Below are 23,363 nucleotides of genomic sequence, written 5' to 3' on the forward strand. Positions count from 1 at the left end.
AAGCCCTTGGTTTTCTTAATGCCACGGTTCTTTCCAAGGGTGGAGTATAGTGCGAACCGGGTGGCTCTTCCCAATGATAGATGGCGTGATAACCTTCTTAAGGGTTTGAGTCCGTTTTTGATTTTTCTTTTGTTTTTGTTATTTCGTAGTTAAGGGTACCTCAGGCAAAGCTTCACTTGGGCCTAATACATTTGCCTTCGATCCCATGATCAAAGACATAATGTTGTGTTTAGGATGGTGAAAGTCGTGGCCTTGAGACTCTTGTGTTGACCAAACAATCATCATGTGGTCTTTTTAGGCCATTGTGCGCTTGAATCATAACTAAGGTCGTTGTGGGCCCTCGACTCGATGTCTTTAGCAATCCCCTAGCATGTGTGGTGAGGAATCAAATTGTGAGTCCAAGTCCCGAGCCAATGGTCTAGAACTTGCCCTGAATGTTTGTTGAGACGAAATCCTAGGTGAAATTTGACTTGAGAAGTGATTGTAGGCTCTCCTTGATCCCAATGTTAAGATTGAATAAATTCAATGGCCTACCAATGAAATGATCCCTAGTTAACCCTTTCGATCCTTGAACCTTTTTCTTTCAAGAACCAATGTTACAAGCCTATACCCGTTCTAAAAGATACCCTCTCTTGGCACCCAAAATCTTCCCTTGAAGTAATGGCAAATGTCTAAGTTTGGGGGAGGAGAGACAAGAAAGGAAACAAAGTGGTAAAAGGTACGAAAGCAAAAGAAAAAGGGAAGCAATGAAAAAGAAAGAAAGGAAAAAGACAAAAAGAAAGAACAATGTGAAAAAGAATAAAAAGGGGATACAAGGGAAACAAAAGTGAAAAAGGCTAGAAAAAAGTAGCAAAAAAAAGGAGAAATGATTTGAATTGCATAAAAAAAAAAAAGACAATGTGTCCCTCTAACCCCTTGAAAAGAAGTGAAATACTCAAATGAGTCAAGAAAGTGTGCCAAAATGAACCAAAGGAAGTGCTTAAGGGAAGATTGAACCCATTTGAACAAAAACATGTCCTACCCTTACCCAAAAGCCTTCACAATGACTCCGCAAAAGCCCTATATGATCTTGAGTTGAAGGAAACCTACATTAGTGGATACTTACATAAGGGGCAAGCATATGGTACCTAGAGCCGGACTTGTGACATTCCTCTTGAGAGAGATGAGTGAAAGTCCATCAACCTCGGTTTGTGTGTCAATACTATAAAAGGTGAGGTTCGCTTAGGGAGAGTTGAGGATGTGTGAGTTTGGGTTCCACAATGACCAAGGTATTTGAGAAAAGTTCTTTGATGAAGTGTGTCAACCCTTGATGCTCTTGTATCACACTTGATCCATAGTTCTCAAAGTTTAAAATGTATTAATGATGCATTCGTATTGAGGGCAATTGTTAGTCCCATTGATGCTTGTTGAGGTTACTTTAGGATAGCTGGAATCACTTGGATGTTCCTTTATGGGGTGAGTTTTATTTTGTTTGCTTGAGGACAAGCAAAGGTTTAAGTTTGGGGGAGTTGATAAGTAGGATTTTAACATGTTTTATGCCCCTACTTGCCTATGCTTTGAGTGTAATTTGATACAAAATAATCCCAAAATGCTCACAGGTTGTGCTTGATTGCAGGTTTGAGCAACAAAGTGACTAAAATGTCAAAGATCGGCTCAAAACGGAGTGAAACCTGCTCAAGCATCAAAGGCCAAGTAAAGTGATGGAAAAAGAGCCTAGTGCGGACCGCACAAAAGTGCACGCGGCCGCACTAGGAGATTCAGAGAAGTGCAATTTCAGGACTCTCACAACGCGGCCGCGGTTGGATTTATGCGGCCCGCGTTCAGCTCACGCGGCCGCGCCTCATTTTCATGCGGTCCGCGTGAAGAGATTCAGAGAGATGCAAGTTGGGGACCAAAACAAGCCACGCGGCCGCGGTCACACTTACGCGGTCCGCGCCAGATCTCATGCGGCCGCGCTACACTTTTGCGCGGCCCGCTGTCCTCAACTTCAGAGAGCCAATCTTCAAGAGTTCAAGAGCCCACGCGGCTGCGCTACCTTTTTGCGCGGCCCGTGCTGACCCCGTAGGGGTATTTTTGTCCAAGTTTTTCAGCCACTATAAATAGATCCTTTTTCCATTTTTAGGTTAAGTTTTAGATACCTAAGGCTGTTGAGCTCGTGAGAACATTGGGTTTAGCCATTTTTGGCATTTTTAACCATTAATTTTGTATTTCTTCCTTAGTAATCAATTATTATGTTTGCTTCTTCATCTATTTCTTTAATTTTTGCATCTAGCATGAGTAGCTAAACTCACTAGCTAGGGTTGTGGCTCAACCCTAGTGTGGGTAATTAATGGGTGTTGCAATCTAAGGCTAGATTGATATTGATTGTTTGCTATTTGGGTTAATTTTAGGTTTTAATTAAGGATTAGTGGTCGCAAACACTGATTCTAGCTTGGTGGGTTTAACTCTTCTTGAGAAAGAGAGTCTATGACCCCAAAATTGATCCAACAAGGAATTGGGATGGACCCATGAGAAATGGTAGTCCCAATTAACGGGTTAAACCTTGAGAGAGTAATTACCCTACTTGAACCCTAGTTGTTTGGTCTAATTGGCCTACCCAATTGGTCTCGAGAGAGTCAATTGGGCAAAATCACTCTCTCTACCGAGAGGTGTGAGAGTGAGTATAATCGAGCAACGGTTATAGCATAAGCCCCAAATATGTCAATTTACCCTTAGTAGCATCTACCCGTTAATTAGCCACCTAGGTAATGCCATGACCCTAGTGCCCTTCTCTATATTAATTACAACTTAGCAATATCTCCTTAGTATAATTCAGCTTCAAATATTAGTCTTAAAGTAATAGATATAAAAAAATCAAAACCAAAATGTTGGAAGCGATATTAGAAGCACAACCACAACTCTAAACTAAGCAGATAATACAACTCCCTTTCTAGCTCCCTGTGGAAAATCAATCCCGATCCACTATCGGGTAAAAGCTGTTGCGACCCGCTCTTCCTACCTTAGTGTAGTGTTGAGTCGGCAGCGATCACTCGAGGCCTCAAATCACATCAAACAACACGAAAATCACGAATTACACCCCAATTCAAGCTTTATGAACTTTAGAACTTCAAACTTCTATTTCCAATGTTTAAACCTATCAAATCACGTCTGATTGACCTCAAATTTTGCGCACAAGTCATATTCGACATTACGGACCTACTCCAACTTTCAAGATCGGATTTCGACCCCGATATCAAAAAGTCCACTTCCGGTCAAACTTCTCAAAACCTTCAATTTTCTATCTTTAGCCAAATGACTTCAAATGACCTACGGACCTCCGAATTCACTTCCAATCGCACTCCCAACTCCAGAATCACCATACAGAGCTATTCACAAACTCGGAATCCCAAACGGACATCGATAACACTAAAATGCACTTCAGGCCAGACTTATGAAATTTCTTCTAAAATGCTAACTTCCACAATAGGCGCCAAAACGCTCCTGGGTTATCCAAAACCCGAACCGGGCATACGCCCAAGTCAAAAATCATCATACAAACCTGCTGGAACCTTCAGATCCCGATTCCGAGGTCGTTTACTCAAAATTCCAATCCTAGTTCATTCTTTCAACTATAAGCTTCCGAAATAAGAATTTTCTTTCCAAATCAACTCTGGGCTTCCCGAAATTCAGTTCCGACCACGCGTACAATTCATAATACCTGAAATGAAGCTGTTCATGGCCTCAGACTGCTGAACGGAGCGCTGGTACTCAAAACGACCGGTCGGGTCGTTACATTCTCTCCCACTTAAACATACGTTCGTCCTCGAACGTGCTAAGAACTTCACTGGAGTGGTCTGAAATCGCTGTCTAACTTCTCATGTACCTTCCTGTGCTACCAGGACTCAGTTGGGCACATTAGCTCGATCAATTCTGAAGATATTCTCTTTTATTCAAGTAGATACGCCTTAAGGCCCAACTCCAACATCCGGAATTCTATGCCCGACCTGTTTCCAACATAAGACCACCATATCCATCACTACCCGCTGTACCCAAACATGACTGCATAACTTTGCTGAATTCACACCTTGCATCACTTTACTCACCGGACCACAATAACATTTTCTGATCAACTTAGTCAAAATTCTACTAATCCGATGCTCCCATTGCACCCCATGACATACACAGGTCTTACTCTAACCTTTACAATACCGCCACGATGGAAGAGATGTGCAGAAATTCATAACCAACTGCCGAGTCAACAAATCATTAGGTTTATACCCCTGACAAAAACCATCACCTCATTCAGGACCAAATAATGGTCTTATCTCCATAATATACTTCATATACTCAGATTGCACTGATCCTAAATCCAAAAATCTCGTCTCACCCAGTACGAACTGCTTAGGCAATAAGTCACCCCAGACATAATCAAAAGTCTCATATGATGCCACAATGTGCCAATAGGCCACCAATTCGAACGCGATACGAAAGGAAAACGAACTCTGGAAGGAATTACCTAACTCACGCACTAATACGGACTTTCCTTAGAAAACAGGAAGCAAGGCATACAAAATAGCATATAGAAAACTATACTCAACATCACACTGTTGCGGCGCGCAACCCGATCCAAATAACATACCCATGGCGGCGTGCCACCCGACCCACACATAGATCTCACATAAGGAGATGCACATTGAGCTAAATTGCTCATTACAACAGGATATCGAATTTTGGTCACAGCACGCTAAGTGCACAATACCATCCCTGAGGGGACATATAGCGCTATAAGCTACAAAACTCAAGCACAACTGAGGTGCGATATACAATCTGAATCTCAAGAGCCATCTTGCTCATAATACATCATTTCTACGCGTTCTCAAGCCGTCTTACAACTCACACAGCACAATGTATCACTACATGAAATATCTGACAACGAAATACCACCCCAACTCCCTTCCATAAGGAGCGTATTACTGAAATGAACACAACTGGCCTGATATAGAGCCAAAATTCACATTTAAATCCATCCACCGACCTCAAATCGATCCTGATCATATCAAACTAAGCCAATAACCTTTCAAATGCCATACTAATTTCCCTCTTCTCATATCACACAAGGACAACCATCATAACCGGAGTACTCATCCACAGTCCACAACTCAGTAACTGAGTGCCCTCCAGGCATATATCCTCAACTTATCGATATCATCACAAATCTTCATACTTGGTTTAACGTCTTCAATCAATCAAGTGACTACATGCCACACTTATACGATCTTCCTGTGGGACTCGCTCCCACAACCTTCTGAAACACATAACAGGTCCACACATCCAAACCACCGGCCGCACTAACACTGAAAAGCAATCAAGAATCCCTAACCAGGATGCAAAGCCTTTTCCACAAAACACCAATCTCAGGTGACGCTGATGACAATACCACTTACTTTAAACATCGAAACTCCTTTCGTGCTCATCCGAGCTCGTGACATCCTTGTCAGCACCGAACTGCAACCTTATTTTTTTTTTCACTTCAAATCCCATACTAGTCACTGCACCCAACAAGCCAATGTACGATAGAACATGACCCTTATCATAACCCGAAACTGCTAACAGGTCAACACTTCATCACATAAAAGCTTTTCACTGAACTCACTTCAGGAGAAACATAGCAACACACAGGCAAATTCTTATAACTGTGGAAATACACAATCCCTAAGTAGTGGTCTAAGGCACCATAGCCCTTCCAGAATCTATTTCCACATAACAAGCCATAACAGTAGAATGCTTCAGAATAATATCAATTACGGCGGCTGACAAGCCTCATACGCATCGCCACAGATCACTTGCATAACTTAATCACGCTGAAAGAGCTGATCTCTACCACCAATATGCCAACTAAATTATGGCTAACCAATCTATCTTCTTTCGATTCACCCTGATTACCTTAGAAATAATAATAATTCCATCCAACACATAACATACTCCATCTGCACTCATCTCGAGTGACCTTGAATCACGAGACCACGCTGTCTCAAATCCCACGAACTGTTTTCACACCTCCCAATTGCTACATCGCAAGCCAAAACATCACAGAACATTCTGTGCCTCTTCTCATAAGCTGCTACCAAGCTGGGTTCTCAACCGTACCTGTAGGCTTGAAACTATTAGGCACCACCCTTTACCTCTTTGAATCCACTAGGACCATTGCTGAGAGCCGCCCGCTCTGACTTGGCCCGAATATAATCAACTCCATGATTCTTCTGACACAAGCATACCCTCTCGACTGAGCACCTGAAAGAATCACTCCCCAAATCTGAACATGGGCCAATAAGTCCAACGACAGCATACCTTTAATAATTCCTTTGCTCAAATTACCACTTATGTTCTTTTCCCGTAGCTGAAATAGCCCATCGATATGCTAATAGCCAAAAATCTCGTGAGTAGTTAACCATGCAATCCAGTCATAAGCGGTGGAACTCTCCCACTTAGCATGAAGCCATTATTCCACAAATCTGGAATTCACCCGTCCTCTTCATCTCTTATTGACATAACCTTGCGCAATCAACCGCCAAAGTTCTCGAAATCTTTCTGTAAAACCCTCTTCTTATATTCTGACTCATCAAACACATTTGCACAGCCGATCTCCTTGCTATATAACCGATAGAATTCTTCGCAGAAGCCTCGCCAACCACGCGACAGCTAACCTGCTCACTTGGGTAACCCACCTATAGGAAGCTCTCCCCGGCATCTTCCAACGCTGCTGCACGGGGCATAATTATTAAGACATCAATAGCCCATCCTGGGTCCGAGCTTACTCTCCAGCTGCACAGGTCCATTTATCTCTCGTGGACATCATTTAAATGTGCGGCAATATCCTTCCAGTTCGAAGTTATGCTGCATCCTTCTTCATTTCAAGCAGCTCCTTTCAGTTACACCAAATCTCCTGCCGCATAATAGCCCATATGCAACTCCGCCACTCTCCCACTTTGGGCAAACTCACTTCTTTAATCAACTGCTCGACCTGCGCTTCTTATACCTTGCCTTTTAGAAGTTTAAAACTCCGCCTGACACTTCCCACATGTCTTTCTCATCTTTTGCTGCTCAGTTGTTGCCTTAATAAAATTTATCTTCATAGCACTTGAATCCACAAATCGCTACTGACTTAAACCCTTCCGAAGGTCATCTTTATCGAACCGTCAACATTAGAAATACTGATTCAATCCTAAACCACTGAACCCTGCGATATCTGACAGTCGCCTCTTCAAAACTATTTCACAATATCTTGCCCCAAAGGCGAATTGTAGCAGATCATAACACCGACAAACTTAGTACGTTCAATTAGGACAACGACACCCCATCATAGAAGAAAGCTCCATCACGCTTGCAAATACCCAATCTCATTACTTCCACCAGCCCACACCTGACCATCCTAAGTCCGATGGTCTCTCCCCTACCGGGAATAAAATACCGAATCCCTTGATTATGCACTGAGTAAACCTCCCTTCAGTCATTCACTGCCCCGATACATAGGCGAACTTCATATCATCATAAAAATACTGCGGAACAATTGCTCATAAGCATCGTGGCACCTGTGCCTAGCCCCCGAGCTCTCAGAAGTACCGCTACCGGGCTGAAACCATAAAAATATCCTTCTACGAAGCGACGATAATAATCCGATCAGCTATACCGGGAGAAACATCCCGTATCACATCTGTAGTACCACTACGGTTCTTCAATTCTCGATTTATTAGAAGCGTTTCGCGTCGCATAAGATTGAGTAGGAAGAAACAAAGGCGTAAGCCTCACAGGAATCAAATCGCACGATAAGGAATCAAGAAGGGAAGTACTCCTAACAATCCTGCAGCCTCCCGAGGATAAGTACAAACGTCTACGTACCGATCCACGAGACTCTACTAGACTTGCTCATGACTCGTGAGACCCTAGGAACCTAGTGCTCTGATACCATGTTGTCACGACCCAAAATCCACTAAAGGTCGTGGTGGCGCCGGACACCGCTGTCAGGCAAGCCAACCAAGAACGCATAATTAAATTCCAGTTTTAGTATTTGCGGAAATCATTTTTTTCTTATACGTTGAATATTAAACAATAAAATTTTTACAAAAAAGAACATAAAGTCGATAAAAGACTTAATGCTGAATAATCCAAAAATCCTCCCAGAACCCGGTGTCACAAGTGCATGAGCATCTACTGATAAGAAAATAAAATACAACCTCCGTCCGAAATACAGTGGACAGGAAATAAAATATAATATATACTGAAAGGAACTACACTAGCTGCGGGTCGCCTCGAATAATGCAACTCACCTAGTCTAAGAATCATCCGCGCTGCTACGCCCAGTAGGCCACTAGGGCTACATATACCCGTGCAACAAAAATGCACATAAGTGTAGTATGAGTACGAAAAAGACGTGTACTCAATGAGTATCCCGTCTAATCTCGAAGAAGTAGAGACGAGATGGTCAACTTCGACACTTACTAGAGGTCAATTAACAATATACTAAAAAGGTGAGGAAATCATGGATTTATATAGCAGGTCTAACTCACGAAGCCGGAAAACAGGTGAACACCTTTAACAAATAATAAAGGATTTTCAAGGTTTACTTTTCATTATTTCATCAATTTATATCGAGCCATGAAAGGCAATATCAACATTTAAAATTCTCAGGCAACAATATATATCATGCGCAAATCATGCCGAGGTCGACGGCCCGCTCCAACAGAAATAAACTATGCACTTGCCGAGGGTCGACGGCGCGCCTATAGATGCATCTATTTAATCTGCCGAGGCGTTCGGCCCGTTCCATAAATAAACACATAACCTGTTCGCGAATCATGCATGCGACGCAGGTACACATAGAGATACATGCTCAATCAGTCAATTAAGAACTTATCGGGGAATATTTATCCAAATGAAACAAATTCTCCTTTAACAAATTTTAAGAAATGAAGTTTAATCCTTTTAGAAATTCACTTACTGATTCAATGTGATTTAAGCAATTCAAGCTATCAATGGGTTCGTAAATAATCCAAATATAACATGCTTTTGGGTCTTAACTACCCGGACAATAGCATAGTAGTAGCTACGCACGGACTCTCGTCACCTCGTGCGTACGTAGCCCCCGCAAAATAGGAGCACATAATCAATTATTTCACCTATGGGGTTAATTCCCTCTTACAAGGTTAGAAAGGAGACTCACCTTGCTCCGAAGATCCAAGCCGGCATTCCACGCCCCTCCGAAGACTCTAATTGATGCTCCACGCTCCAAAACTAGCCAACGGTTATGCAAATCCATTAATATATGCTCAATTATTCATTACAATCTAATTTATAGCAATTCCTAACTCCAATCGAAAAGTTGACCAAAACGCCCTCGGGCCCACGTGCCCGGAATCCGAAATTTTTTGAAGATAAAGATTACCCATGACCTTAGGAACTCAAATATATAATTTTTACTAAATTCCATACTCAATATCGTGGTTAAATTCCAAGAATACAAATTCTAGGTCTTTCTATCAAAACCCCAAAATTTCTACTAATTTCAAGGCTCAAATCCATACATAGTTGATGTATTTAACTCAAAATAGGTGGGGATAACTTACCTTATCATTGATGATGAAAATCCTCTCTTGTAGCTCCCCAAAAATCGCCCAAGCCATGGAAAATTATGAGAGAAAATAGCCAAATCCGATTTTTAAAACCCCTCTGCCTCCAGCTATTTTCGCACCTGCGGTCCTTTGACCGCTTCTGAGGTTCCGCAGGTGCGGTCCAAATACCGCTCCTGCGGTTCCTATCAAGATCCCCCTTTTTCGCTTCTGCGGCTCACACTCCGCAGGTGCGGTCCTGCATCTGCGGAAAAATGACCGCATTTGCGATCCCAGCCTAGCCGCCCCTTTTCGCTTCTGCGTTTCCTCTACCGCAGGTGCGGTCCCGCTTCTGCGGAACCTTGACCGCATTTGCGATCCCTTTCCTCCTGAGTTAAACCCGCACCTGCGCCTTCCTAACCGCTTCTGTGGCTCCGCACCTGTGGCCCCTTTTCCGTAGGTGCGGTTATGGCAGCAACCAGCAGTTCAGCCCTCTTTCAAACTCCAAATCCGATCCGTTAACCATCCGGAATCCACCCGAGGCCCTCGGGACCCCAACCAATCATACCGACCAATCCCGAAACACATTACGGACTTGCTCGATGCTAAGTAGGATTTAACATGTTTTATGCCCCTACTTGCCTATGCTTTGAGTGTAATTTGATACAAAATAATCCCAAAATGCTCACAGGTTGTGCTTGATTGCAGGTTTGAGCAACAAAGTGACTAAAATGTCAGAGATCGGCTCAGAACGGAGTGAAACCTGCTCAAGCATCAAAGGCCAAATAAAGTGATGGAAAAAGAGCCTAGTGCGGACCGCACAAAAGTGCACGCGGCCGCACTAGGAGATTAAGAGAAGTGCAATTTTAGGACTCTCACAATGCGGCCGCGGTTGGATTTACGCGGCCCGCGTTCGCTCACGCGGCCGCGCCTCATTTTTATGCGGTCCCCGTGAAGAGATTCAGAGAGATGCAAGTTGGGGACCAGAACAAGCCACGCGGCCGCGGTCACACTTACGCGGTCCGCACCAGATCTCATGCGGCCGCGCTACACTTTTGCGCGGCCCGCTGTCCTCAACTTCAGAGAGCCAATCTTCAAGAGTTCAAGAGCCCACGCGGCCGCGCTACCTTTTTGCGCGGCCCGCGCTGACCCCGCAGGGGTATTTTTGTCCAAGTTTTTCAGCCACTATAAATAGATCCTTTTTCCATTTTTAGGTTAAGTTTTAGATACCTAAGGCTGCTGAGCTCGTGAGAACATTGGGTTTAGCCATTTTTGGCATTTTTAACCTTTAATTTTGTATTTCTTCCTTAGTAATCAATTATTATGTTTGCTTCTTCATCTATTTCTTTAATTTTTGCATCTAGCATGAGTAGCTAAACTCACTAGCTAGGGTTGTGGCTACACCCTAGTGTGGGTAATTAATGGGTGTTGCAATCTAAGGCTAGATTGATATTGGGTGTTTGCTATTTGGGTTAATTTTAGGTTTTAATTAAGGATTAGTGGTTGCAAACACTGATTCTAGCTTGGTGGGTTTAACTCTTCTTGAGAAAGAGAGTCTATGACCCCAAAATTGACCCAATAAGAAATTGGGATGGACCCATGAGAAATGGTAGTCCCAATTAATGGGTTAAACCTCGAGAGAGTAATTACCCTACTTGAACCCTAGTTGCTTGGTCAAATTGGCCTACCCAATTGGTCTCGAGAGAGTCAATTGGGCAAAATCACTCTCTCTACCGAGAGGTGTGAGAGTGAGTATAATCGAGCAACGGTTATAGCATAAGCCCCAAATATGTCAATTTACCCTTAGTAGCATCTACCCGTTAATTAGCCACCTAGGTAATGCCACGACCCTAGTGCCCTTCTCTATATTAATTACAACTTAGCAATATCTCCTTAGTATAATTCAGCTTTAAATATTAGTCTTAAAGTAATAGATATAAGAAAATCAAAACCAAAATGTTGGAAGCGATATTAGAAGCACAACCACAACNAAAATAATAATATAATTATAAAAATTTTGAAGGTGGGTCCCACTTTAACGACCAACATTGGTCGCTAATCTCAGTAAACCTTTGACCAAGCAAGTCTGACCAGTCCAGTCAACATTTTGACTAATTTAGCGACCAATTTGCGACCAACCTTGGTCGCTAATTTGTTTCATTTATTTATTTTATTATTTTCGCTAGTTTAGCGACCAACGTTGGTCGCTTTTCTCTATAGACCAACTTTGGTCGCTATTTTTTGGTCGCTTTTCCCCGAAATTCTAGTAGTGCAAGTCCAAACAATAACTATCAGCCCTATCAGCCAAATCTCAATGAAGAAACACACTCGAACTATATAAACAAAGGGGTGATATGACCCACAAATATTTGGGTCCAAGGCCACGACCAGCTGAAAGACAACAACAATGACAAAAAGTGAAACAAGCAAACAACAAAAGCAAAAAGTATATAAGTACCAAAAAGTAAACCACAGGAATGGAAGAAGATGCAAGAAACGTCTGATATGTCATACTTAAGTTTTTTACAAAAGACTTGAAGATGCCGACAAAAATAAACAAAAAATTTAAAAAGAAAACTACTGGACATCGCTATTACGGCCTTCAATGCCCTCGACAGCTCGGTCTCCAACAACATCACCACCCTGACCACTGATACCCTCACCGTCTCCGCTCCCAGCGCCCTCTCCATCCTCGCTCGGAGGGTATATGGAATCATACCAGACCTCGTCCTCGAGGCGGTCTATAACATCCTCATCGCCATCATCTTCCTTACCAGGACGAGGAGTAGTCACATCATAACCACAAGCAATCCGCGCCTCGTGAGCCTTGACACGAGCACCCTCGAAGTCCGCAGCAAAAATAGAGCCTGCTACATGCAACTCGTGAAGCACATCCAGTCGAGCTTCAACGTGAATCCGCTCCAGAATTGTTTGACGTGGGTTCTATTCCCCTTAAGCACTTTTACATTTTTGATTTTTTCAAAACACCAGCTAGTCTCTTTTTTTAAAATAAAAAAACAAATAGACAACCAAATCAAAAACTTTTTAAAGGTAACTCTCACTCAAGCCCCAGTTTCCCAAACCAAACATTGAAAAAAAAAGGTGGGAAGTAAGAATAGGGTAGGGCTTTAAAAGCCTTACTAAGTTACTTATTCTTGACTTCGTGTTGCTTCTACTCATTCTCACCCATTTTCAGGTCCTTCACTCTTCCTCCTCTGTCTTTATTTATTTATTTATTTATGTTTCTCTTATATTATATATTATGTATAACAATTTCTCTTTAACTTTTTTATAATTATTCGTTGAGATTTGGAATATGCTTGTGTAGGTGTGCTTGATATTGCCCGTCGCTACTGCAATAGTACAATTTTTTTTCCTTCCATGAAGTACACTTCGTCGAGTACAATTGTAATAGTAATGTTTATATTCATATATTGTGTTTAAGTAGTTTGTTATTTTTTAGATACGTATTGAATATCAGTACTCGCTCCTTAGTCCGATCATTATAGTATATTAACTTGAAGTCGTTGTAGGAACCCATAAACTTCAAATTCTAGATCCGCCTCAGCGTATAAGTCACAAGGAATGTTGGGGAAGCTAGAAGTCACAAATGAAGAAGGCCGTTCAAGTAGTTAGACTTCTCGGCCTCTAGAGCAGCAACCTGATCATAAAGATACTCTTTCACCATCTCCCATATCCCTTCATGGAGCCGCTCTTCTTTAAACTTGCCGCTAACAAGTCATTTTCTCGCTCGAAATGGAGAGTTCGGACCACCGCCTCAAGGGACTCCGTCTTCCTCAAAGCCTCCGATCGAGCGGACTTCGCCTTCTTTAGCTCCTCCATCTTCTCAGCGACCTCACCACTAAGCACCTCCGCCCTGAATTAACACTCCTCACGCTGGCCTCGTAGTTAGACTACCTGAGCTTGGAGATCACTGCACTGGACTTCTACCCCCTGCTAAGCTTGAGCTCTTCCTCTTTACTCCTCAACGTCCCTTCCAGGACGCTACATTTCCCAACTACCTGTACCAGCTCCTCGTCTCTTTCCTTCAAGTCCTCCCTCAGTTGGGGCACATTTCCGCTTTTGCAGAGCCGCCACCGGAGCTCTTGGTACTTCTCAAGGCATTTGAAGTACTTGTCCTTCAACTTCACATAAATATGTTTACGTCTCTGCTCCCTACGAGCACTTTCAATCTCCAGGATGAACGTCTACAAAACAAATAAAGGGATCTAGGGCCTATGAAAGAGCAAAACGTAAAGAAAATAACAAACAACAAATGTACTCACCCGAAGGGCAATACCGACAATATTATTTGACAGGTCACTATTATTCATGGTCCCTAGGGTCGTACCCTCAATTTAGAACAAAGAGGGCCGAGGGAGGGGACTATCTCCTCGGTATTCACAAGTAGGTTACGATCCATCGGGATCGCAGTGGTCCTTGAACCCCCTTCTAATCTCATTTCAAGGTGAGTATCCCATCATCGATCATGCTCAACTCGTCTATATCCATGTCGGAGTCAGATCCAACATCCTCCTCAGCAACAACCTTCCTTCTATCATCAGTTAAAGACACGTCCGTCGCAACCCCAGAAGATGAGGCCTCCTCGCGCCCCTGAAGAGCAGGGTCGTCAGTTCGCAACACGCTCTCAACCATGTCCCTTGCTGGGCGCATGCCCGTTTCCTCCAAGTAAGGGGCCTCGAGACTTGCCTCAAGACTCTCTCCAATATGTATTGTGGCTGTTTCTCGAAGGACAAAGCCACAACCTCCCACATCAATGGTTGCCAACCTCTCTCCCCCCGTATCCACGGCTCTCCTCTTGCGAGGCATTAGACCACTGTCATCAGGAGAGACGTCCTCATAACCTAACGAGTAGAGTTGGGGAGCAGGAGTTGTAGATGGAATAGAGACGGGCTCTTGAACTACACTAGTAGAAGTTGAGACCAATACGGATGACGTAGTAGTTGTAACAGGAGCCGAAACCGACAACATAGTGACCACCTTCTGAAAAGAGGGCACTGGTGCCCAGCTTTTCCGAGAACCCCTACCTAAGAAAAGATGGCATTTAAGTCAGTAAAGCGAATCCGTGCCAAATAGGAAATGGATCGGCCACGATCAAGGAAAGGGAATTACCAGTCAAATGAATGGCAGGCTCGAATTTCTTAAAAAAACTTGGCCAATCACGGATCCCTACGATGTGAGGGAGGAGCTGATCGGGTCCAATCCTGCACTACTTTTAAGTAGCGAGGATGGTCGATGCAGTTTTACCCAACAAGATCGGGATCGAACCACATGGAGTTAATTTGTTTGGAGTTAGATTTATATCCGAGTCTAGATGTGGGTTTTGCTCTTAATTACACTTCCACACATGGTTGGTTTATTTTCTATTTCTACTTCTATTCTATAGCATGCAATAGTTAAAACTAAGTGCAATGTTTTTATGTTGATTTTCAAGGGTTTAAAGGGACTAGGGTAATGACTTCCACCTATGTGGATATCTAACAGGTAGCAAGAATCTAGGGCAATCATGTAATTAATTGGTATCCTAATATAGCTATCACACCCGGGTACTCACTCTATACATCTCGATAGTTTGAGTGATTTTGCCCAATTTGGCTTTCTCAAGTCCAAATGGGTATTCATGTAATACAAGTGATAATTAGCTCAAGTCGGGTATTACTATCTCTAGGTTTAACCCTTTAATTGAACCTATCAATTTCTTGAGTTTACCCCAATTCCTTGTTAGCCTAGTTTTCCTAGACTTAGTCCCTCTTTCTCAAGTAGAGACTAAGTCATAAAGGCATAAATCAATATTTTCAACCACTAATTCAATAGTTCTAGCAAGAACTAGGCTAAATATTACTAACCCATACACATTCAAGGCTTAAAATTCAAGACCCATCAAATACCCATACTAGGGTTGGGTCACAACCCTAGCACTCATGGAAATAACATAAATCAACGATGTAATAATGATAAAATCCATAATACTATATTAAAAGATGAAAAGCTAATGTTAAAAGATGAATCTAATACAAAATTGCCCAAAATAGAATATTCAACCGTCTCACGCGCTCAGCAAAAATAAAACTTAATCTAAAAATGTCATAAAGATCTATTTATACTAAGCTAAAATTTCCGGACGAAAATACCCCTGCAGAGGTTTCGCGGCCGCGTAATTCTCACTGCGGCCGCACGCTTGCCTTTGCGGACGCGTAATACTGACCGCGGTCCGTATTTTTTACTTCTAGATCTGGGCTGAGGTTTGCTTCGCGGGACGCATAATTTCCATCGCGGTTGCGTAATTCCACCGCCGACCACACTCCTTATTTTTGCTTGAAATGTGAACTCTCTGAATCTCAGCCATCGCGGTTCGCATAATTCCAACTGCGGTCGCGATGAGACTTTCACGACTGCACATTTCTGGTGCGGACCTTGCTCAACATTTGGCCTCAAAATGCACTCTCTGATTCTTCACTTCGCGGACCGTGTATTTGTGACTGCGGCCGCATAATATTTGTGCGGTAGGCGGTTCAGGTTTCCTGGCCCAGTCTTGGTTTTTGTTCCAGATTTGACTCCTTTATGAGTTAATTATGCCTCCTTTGGATCATTTTTATCAATTCTTGCAAGGAAGCATATTACATTAGTTTTCGGGATTACCTTCACATATTTTAGGCCTAGAACGCAAGTAAAAGAGAGCAAATAATAGGTTAAAATCCCCACTTATCAGGAGCCGCTCGACCCAATCCGAAATATGAGCATCCAAAGGAGGAGGCAAGATTTTGGCTGCAAAAGAAGAAGGCGAGAAGTCAAAATTCAGGACCGAACACAGGAAAGAAATCACGGACTTACGAGTATAGTTCCAAGCCTCATGAAACCTTTTGACATAGGCCACAATGTCCTCAGTTCTAACAAAAAAAAAGTTGAATCAGAATTGATGATTGGCCTTGTCGTCCATCTTTACCACCAAGCATTTGCCTCCTCGGTGGTGAGGGTTCAATATCGTTCCCCCTATAAAACTAAGAGCAAATAGATGTATTAAGTGCCGTAACATTAATTCGACCCCGGCCAGCTCGACAAACTTTGTGAGAATTTTTATAATCTTATAAACGTACGGTGCGAGCTGAGCAGGACAAACACCGTAGTTTCGACAGAACTCTTCCATCAGCGGAAGGAGAGGGAAAAAATAGCCAGCTTGGAAGGGGTAGGCGTAAAGGGCACAATACCCAGGACGGTGGACCTGTACCGTGTCCTCTCCAGCTGAGATCAACTCGACATGGTTGGGAAGACCGAATTGGCCTTAAGCTCCGCTAATTCTTTTACCATCATCACTGATCGAAAAACTCCAAGTGCGATCTCTGAAGATTTTGGTGAAATCGTATATGGAGTTAGGGTTGCGTGGGCTATTTTCCCCACCGACGGGAAAGTGTCATCCTCAAGGGTAGCAGAAACGTTCTCCCCATGGGAGGGAAACACCACCGCTAAGGGAGCAACATGACTCTCCTCACCAGCATCAGAATATACGTTAGACATAATTCGACGTAGCGAAGGAGAGTAACAAACAAGAGGGGATGAAGAAAAATATAGGTCAATAAAACGGAGAAGAAGAGACCAAGATAAAAGTATGGTGTTTCAAAGCGTTAGAGAATTTAAACTCCAAAATCGGGTCTAAAGATCTCTATTTACAAAGATCATGGCACCGAAACCTAAACGATTCATCATGGTTGGCGCCGGAACCGAAGCGACAGGTCTAATCAGAGGTCACACACAAAACAAAACAACACACCGGGAATGTGCTTCATAATTACGCATGGCATAATGACGTCATCCAAATCCGTGGACAACATAATTCCAGTAAATCACCTAGGAAATTCGAAGCATTTGAAATTTGCGGCTCATAGAAGGCCACATTGTTTGCTCGCAATAATAACCTTGACCCGTGTAGTCCGTTTGATTAGCTCGACCACCGACAACATGATCCGCTCATCGAACCCACCCGCGAAGCCGGTCTCAATAAGCGAAGGGGCTAACTGTATGGCTCGAAATCTATCTCTAGGATACTTGAATATAAATGGTATTGATGACACATCCCAAGGCCGCCATGTGTCGATGTGATCCAATTAACAAACGAAGGACGTGTTCGAAGAGTCAACAAAGGTTGCGGTCGAGGAGTCGTAAAAGATCGAGGCCGAGGTCGAACACTCTTGACAAAGTTATAACGACATTTCAAGATAGAACATTAAAGAGGATATTCTCTGTACCTGTACTATTAAGGTTTTTAGGAACATGTTCCCTATAGATAGAAAGAGACACAATGAAAGGAGACATGAAATATTCATTTTGTAAAAGATACTTGGACTTTAGAGAGAGAAAATCGAGTCTCATTATAAGCACACAAAAACAACATTTTCAATAAGATTCTCGTTGTCACTTTTCCACTGGATCCGAGAATATTTCGGACACTCAAAGGTTCATTCATCATAATTGTCAGAAGGAATATTCATTGCTTTCATCATTTCTTGGGTGACTCCTTTACATTTATTCACATAAATGCCATTTATTGTTGTTCATCACAATTTGATGTCATATTGCTTTTGTTTGGGTTCTTATATATTACTCCCTCCTGTTCATAATAAGTGATCAATTTCCTTTTTCATTTTGGTTCAAAATAAGTGTCCAGTTATGTAATCAAGAAATAATTCAATTTGTTTTTATAAAATAATCCCTATGTACATATCCCTAAAAAGTTTTTTTACCGCTCACATCAAAAGTTTAATTAGGGGTAGTTTAGTCATAGTAGATATTTTTGTATAGAATTTAGTATTTTCTTAATGGGCGTGATAAAAGCAAATTGGTCACTTATTGTGAACCGGAGGGAGTAACTATTATACACTTGTCATAGCCTTTGGGACAGATCCATTTGCTATTTATCACAGTTCCCAGAACTTTATCTTGGGGATATATATATGTGTGTGTGTGGGGGGGGGGGGGGGTCAAATAATGTGTATGCTTTCATTATCGTATATGTTCAAGATACACTAAAGTTTATAGTTAATTAAGATGTGACCACAAGAGAATAATAATCTATAGTCCTTAAGCAGTTCCATTTGTTATACCAACCGTTCCTAAACTAATCAAAACAGTTATCTACTATCAAAGGTGAGGATTTACAAATGTAAAGAGACCTCGGTAATCTTCAATTCATGTAACTACCAGCTACTATTTATTAATTTATTTTGCATAATACATTACTCCCTCCGATAAAAAATAAGTGATTTTTTGGTTATTTTCACACATATTAAGAAATTTGTTATAAATAGAATTGTATTTATGGTGAATGTCTATATTTAAAGAGATTCTAGGGTTCATTGCTTGGTGGCTAAGTCACCCTCTCCCTATAAATAGAGGGTTCTATTCCATTGTAATCCATCCCAAAATCAATAAGAATTCTCTCTCCCTACTTTTCTTTGCAATACTGTTCTTCTTCTCTTATTGTTTTATAACAAGTTATCAGCACGAGACTCTAACCAATTGAGTAGAAGCTTTGGGATTGAGCATAATGATTGTCAATTATTCCATGAACTTCCTTCATGATTAAATTTTAGATTTAAGGTAAGTATTTTAGTTTATTTTTCTCTTTTATATTCTTGAAATTTTATAATTTTATTTTATATACAAGCAAAGACAACAAAGTTTGATTATAACTCTGATAGAGTTTGTAAGAAATTATAACCACTCGAATTGGTAAAATTTCTCTGTCTTGCCATGATCAAATTCATGTATGATTGTGGGCAAAGAATTGAAAATCCGTCCCATTGAATTTGCTCCATTCTCATTGCCATAAGAGAATGTGATAGCAGTATGTGATATGTCTGAAAGAAGACAAAACTATTACCGTGAAGGTATCAATGGATGTGGACGTGGCAATAGACGAAATTATAATCGTCATCATTTGTGGTAATGAGAATAATAAGGATTCATAAAATAATCCTTCACTCTATGAAAGTAATATTTGTCATCGATTTGACATGAGATTTTATAAAGCACATATAGATGATTATGGTCCATTCATGATGTGAATGTGACAACATCTGATTTATGAATACATATTCATTCTTCAAAGAATATGAACGTGCTAGTGGTGGTGAATATACCGCACTCACCTCTAAAAGGAGGTTTGAGATGATATAAGAAAATTATGTCATTATTATGGCATGAATGGTCATTGGTCACGTACCTATTGTACGCCGAAATATTTTGGCATTGTGATTGTTAAAAGACAACGGTAATGCAAGAAACAGATTTTGCATATAATTTTGACCATAACCATAATGGTATAACTTTCTCTTTAAAAGAGATATTCACCATATGGGTGTTGATGAATATGTGGTACTACAAAATTAATTGAGAACTCTGCAAGAGCCAATTATACTATTTTGGAGAAACACAATTAATTACCAATAAGGTATTGTGTTGTAGTAAGTCTCAAAGAAACTTAATTGAGTTTCTAAAGTATTCGCGAAAGCGGTTGGTCATATTGAGACTATAAATAAAGGAAAGATTTAAGATCTTCTATTACCACAACTTGTAGCGGGGTAATATGTATGTGAAAAGCTACCCACTTTATTCTCCAATTTGTACTACATAAGCAAAAGAATACCACAATGAAGTGGATATTTATTGATATAAAAACCCATATCATAATAAACTTGGAGTTTATTCATAATTGCACACATCATGGTGTAAACCTGAAGTTTATCAATATTGATAATTTATCCAGTTGGCATAATTGGATTAGCCATGTTAATTCAAGTATGATGTGCAAAAATAAAAGAGAATTCACATGGGTAAATATTAAAGAACTAAAAAGTTCTTTACGATTTCTCTTACATTGCTTGTTCTCATTAATTAATAGACCAATTAAAATTGGAATTGAATCCCATGAATGCTCGAAACATCAAAGGTGAATATGGGCCCATTCACCTACCATGTATACCACATAAGATGCATCTATGAGATGGTTACATGTGCAATTATTATTGACCCGCAACCTGATGTTTGCGAGGTAACTTGCTCAATAATTTAATATATAGCATAATTTCCAGATTTTTTATTCAAGATAGTTCTTCTTGATAAGTTGGTTTACATCATAGTTGGTTTAGCAAAATAATTTATTGAGTGCCTCCACTTAATAGCTAAACTATTGCTTATGAGAACAAAGTTATCTATATCATTTTGATATACGTTATATACGAAAGTATATTATTTTCTCCCCTCACAAGTGGTTCATGGTCAGGAACCAAATAATTCTATCTTATTATTATTGATGTGCGGTGTATATTTTGATTAACACCATAAAACACAAAGATGAGTTCTCAAAGTTGAGAAAACAAGTTAGTTTTTCTAACATGAGGGGGAGACATGATAAAAAGTTGAGAAAAAGTTGCGTGGAATGAATTATCATTTGTTCATATAGATCCTCGAATAAGATAATATGAACTTGAAGTTCATAAAAGGATAATTCATGTGCAATTTATTGCAAAGCATGCCAGACGCATTTGCTGAACCAAAGAAAGTAACTATATTCTCATTTCAAATGCTTCTATTAAGTCCCAGAAGGGCAAAGTCTATGGTACGCTTAAAGCATATAGACAAATCGGTTTCAAATAAACTTCTTGATAAAGAAGATGAGCAAATGATCAAAATGATCATAATAAAGGAGGCAAGTGATCTAGAAGATCACATGACATAACACTTCATAAAATCTCATGAGAGATTCAGGTACCTGAATATATGAATGAATCTATGTTATGTCTTTATTAAAAATGTTGAAACCAATATAAAATGTTCGTCGACGACATCTATGATACCGCTAAATATATATGAGGATCTTAAGTCTGAAGAAACAATTCAAATAGAATTGGTTTCATATGAAAGACATGTAGTTTTGGACTTGCAGTTCAAACACTTGAAAGTACAAAGTCAATGGTATGTGCAATCAGTTTTCGATATCTTATATGTCTAGCATGACAAGAAAACTTGATATGCATCTAAAGTCTATTATATGGCTTATATGACTTAACAATCCCTGAAGGATTTAAATTGCTTAAAGCATATAGAATTCATGGTCATGAAGTACTACATCCTCAGTGCAATTTGTGCACAAATGTATCTTGCTATAACTATATGCATGATAATATGATAGCAAAAGTTTTCACCTCTATGTGAAGATATTGAACTGACGATTCCAATAAGATCATATGAAGACAATTCATCTCTATCAAGAATGATGATTTCAAGGTGCAATATATTTATTCAAGTTAATATGCCTAATTTATTCATCAAATCTCTACCAAAGATCTTTTGAAGATAGTGTACAAGATTGGGATACGAAAGCTCAAGGATGTGAATTGATGCTCTCATCAGGGGGAGTTAATACGCGTTGTACTCTTTTTCCCTTACAAGGTCTTGTCCCAATGGGTTTTCCTTGCAAGGTTTTTAACGAGGCAACCAAAAGGCGTATTGTTAGATATGTGTACTCTTTTTCCTTTTCTAGAATTTTTTTCCCACTGGGTTTTATTTTAGTTAAGGTTTTAACGAGGCACGTTATCTGTTGAATAGACATTCAAGGGGGAGTGTTATAAATAGAATTGTATTTATGGTGAATGTCTATATTTAGAGAGATTCTAGGGTTCATTGCTTGGTGGCTAAGTCACCCTCTCCCTATAAATAGAGGGTTCTATTCCATTGTAATCCATCCCAAAATCAATAAGAATTCTCTCTCCCTACTTTTCTTTGCAATACTGTTCTTCTTCTCTTATTGTTTTATAACAAAATTCAACTTTTAACATTAATTAACAATGAAATTGACCATATTAACCTTTTCTATCTCTTCACATAAACACTTCTAACACATACTCCAACATTAATTACTCCAAAAGTACTGTAGGAAAAAAATAACTAATTCATTATTGAAATCTGAAAAAATCACATATTTTGGACCACAAGAAAAAAGCCAAAAAAAAACTTATTTTGGACCGGAGGAAGTAATATTTATACCAAATGATGAATCATAATAATCACTCCCATTCCGACTAAAAATCATTGTTAGGACCGTCTTAGGATTTGTATATTTTGTTATAACAGTGAAATGTAGCTTTTAAAACTTAACATCTTATTTATCTCCAAGAGGCAAATGGATGAACAACTAATGTCATTCTAAATGACAGTTAATGTCTAAATTGACCCTTGAAATCCTAGTTGCAAGAGACATTATGTTACCAAATAATATATTAACTACTTTTTCTACTTAACCTCCTTAAAGATTTAAGATCCATTTACTAATAGCTCTGACACTTCCATTATCAGATGATCAACAAACAGACCTCCTCATTGGTATTAATCTCAGCATTCAGAAAAGAAAACGTCAAAAGAAGGAATAAGGAATTGTTTAAATAAAGACAAAAAGGATCTTATTTAAAACACAAACCGAATAACACCCAATATTTGCTTCTTCTACATACACAATAATAACTCATATAATGTACTTCCAGTTTAATGGTACCTCGGAAAATCAGTAGACTCTATATTTTTATTAGAAAATCTATCTCACATGTATGATTATTTAGCTACGAACCCAGTAAATAAAACTAACATACAATATCAATTCAGAACTCATAAACTTTAAGTTCAAGATCCTTAAGTCTTTTCAAACCATCTTTCTTTCATTTCCTGATCCTCTTATATTCTAAAACTAAAAATTCAAACATAAAACGACAAAGA

The sequence above is a fragment of the Nicotiana attenuata genome, unplaced genomic scaffold (genome assembly GCF_001879085.1).
Source record: "Nicotiana attenuata strain UT unplaced genomic scaffold, NIATTr2, whole genome shotgun sequence".
Classification (NCBI taxonomy): domain Eukaryota; kingdom Viridiplantae; phylum Streptophyta; class Magnoliopsida; order Solanales; family Solanaceae; genus Nicotiana; species Nicotiana attenuata.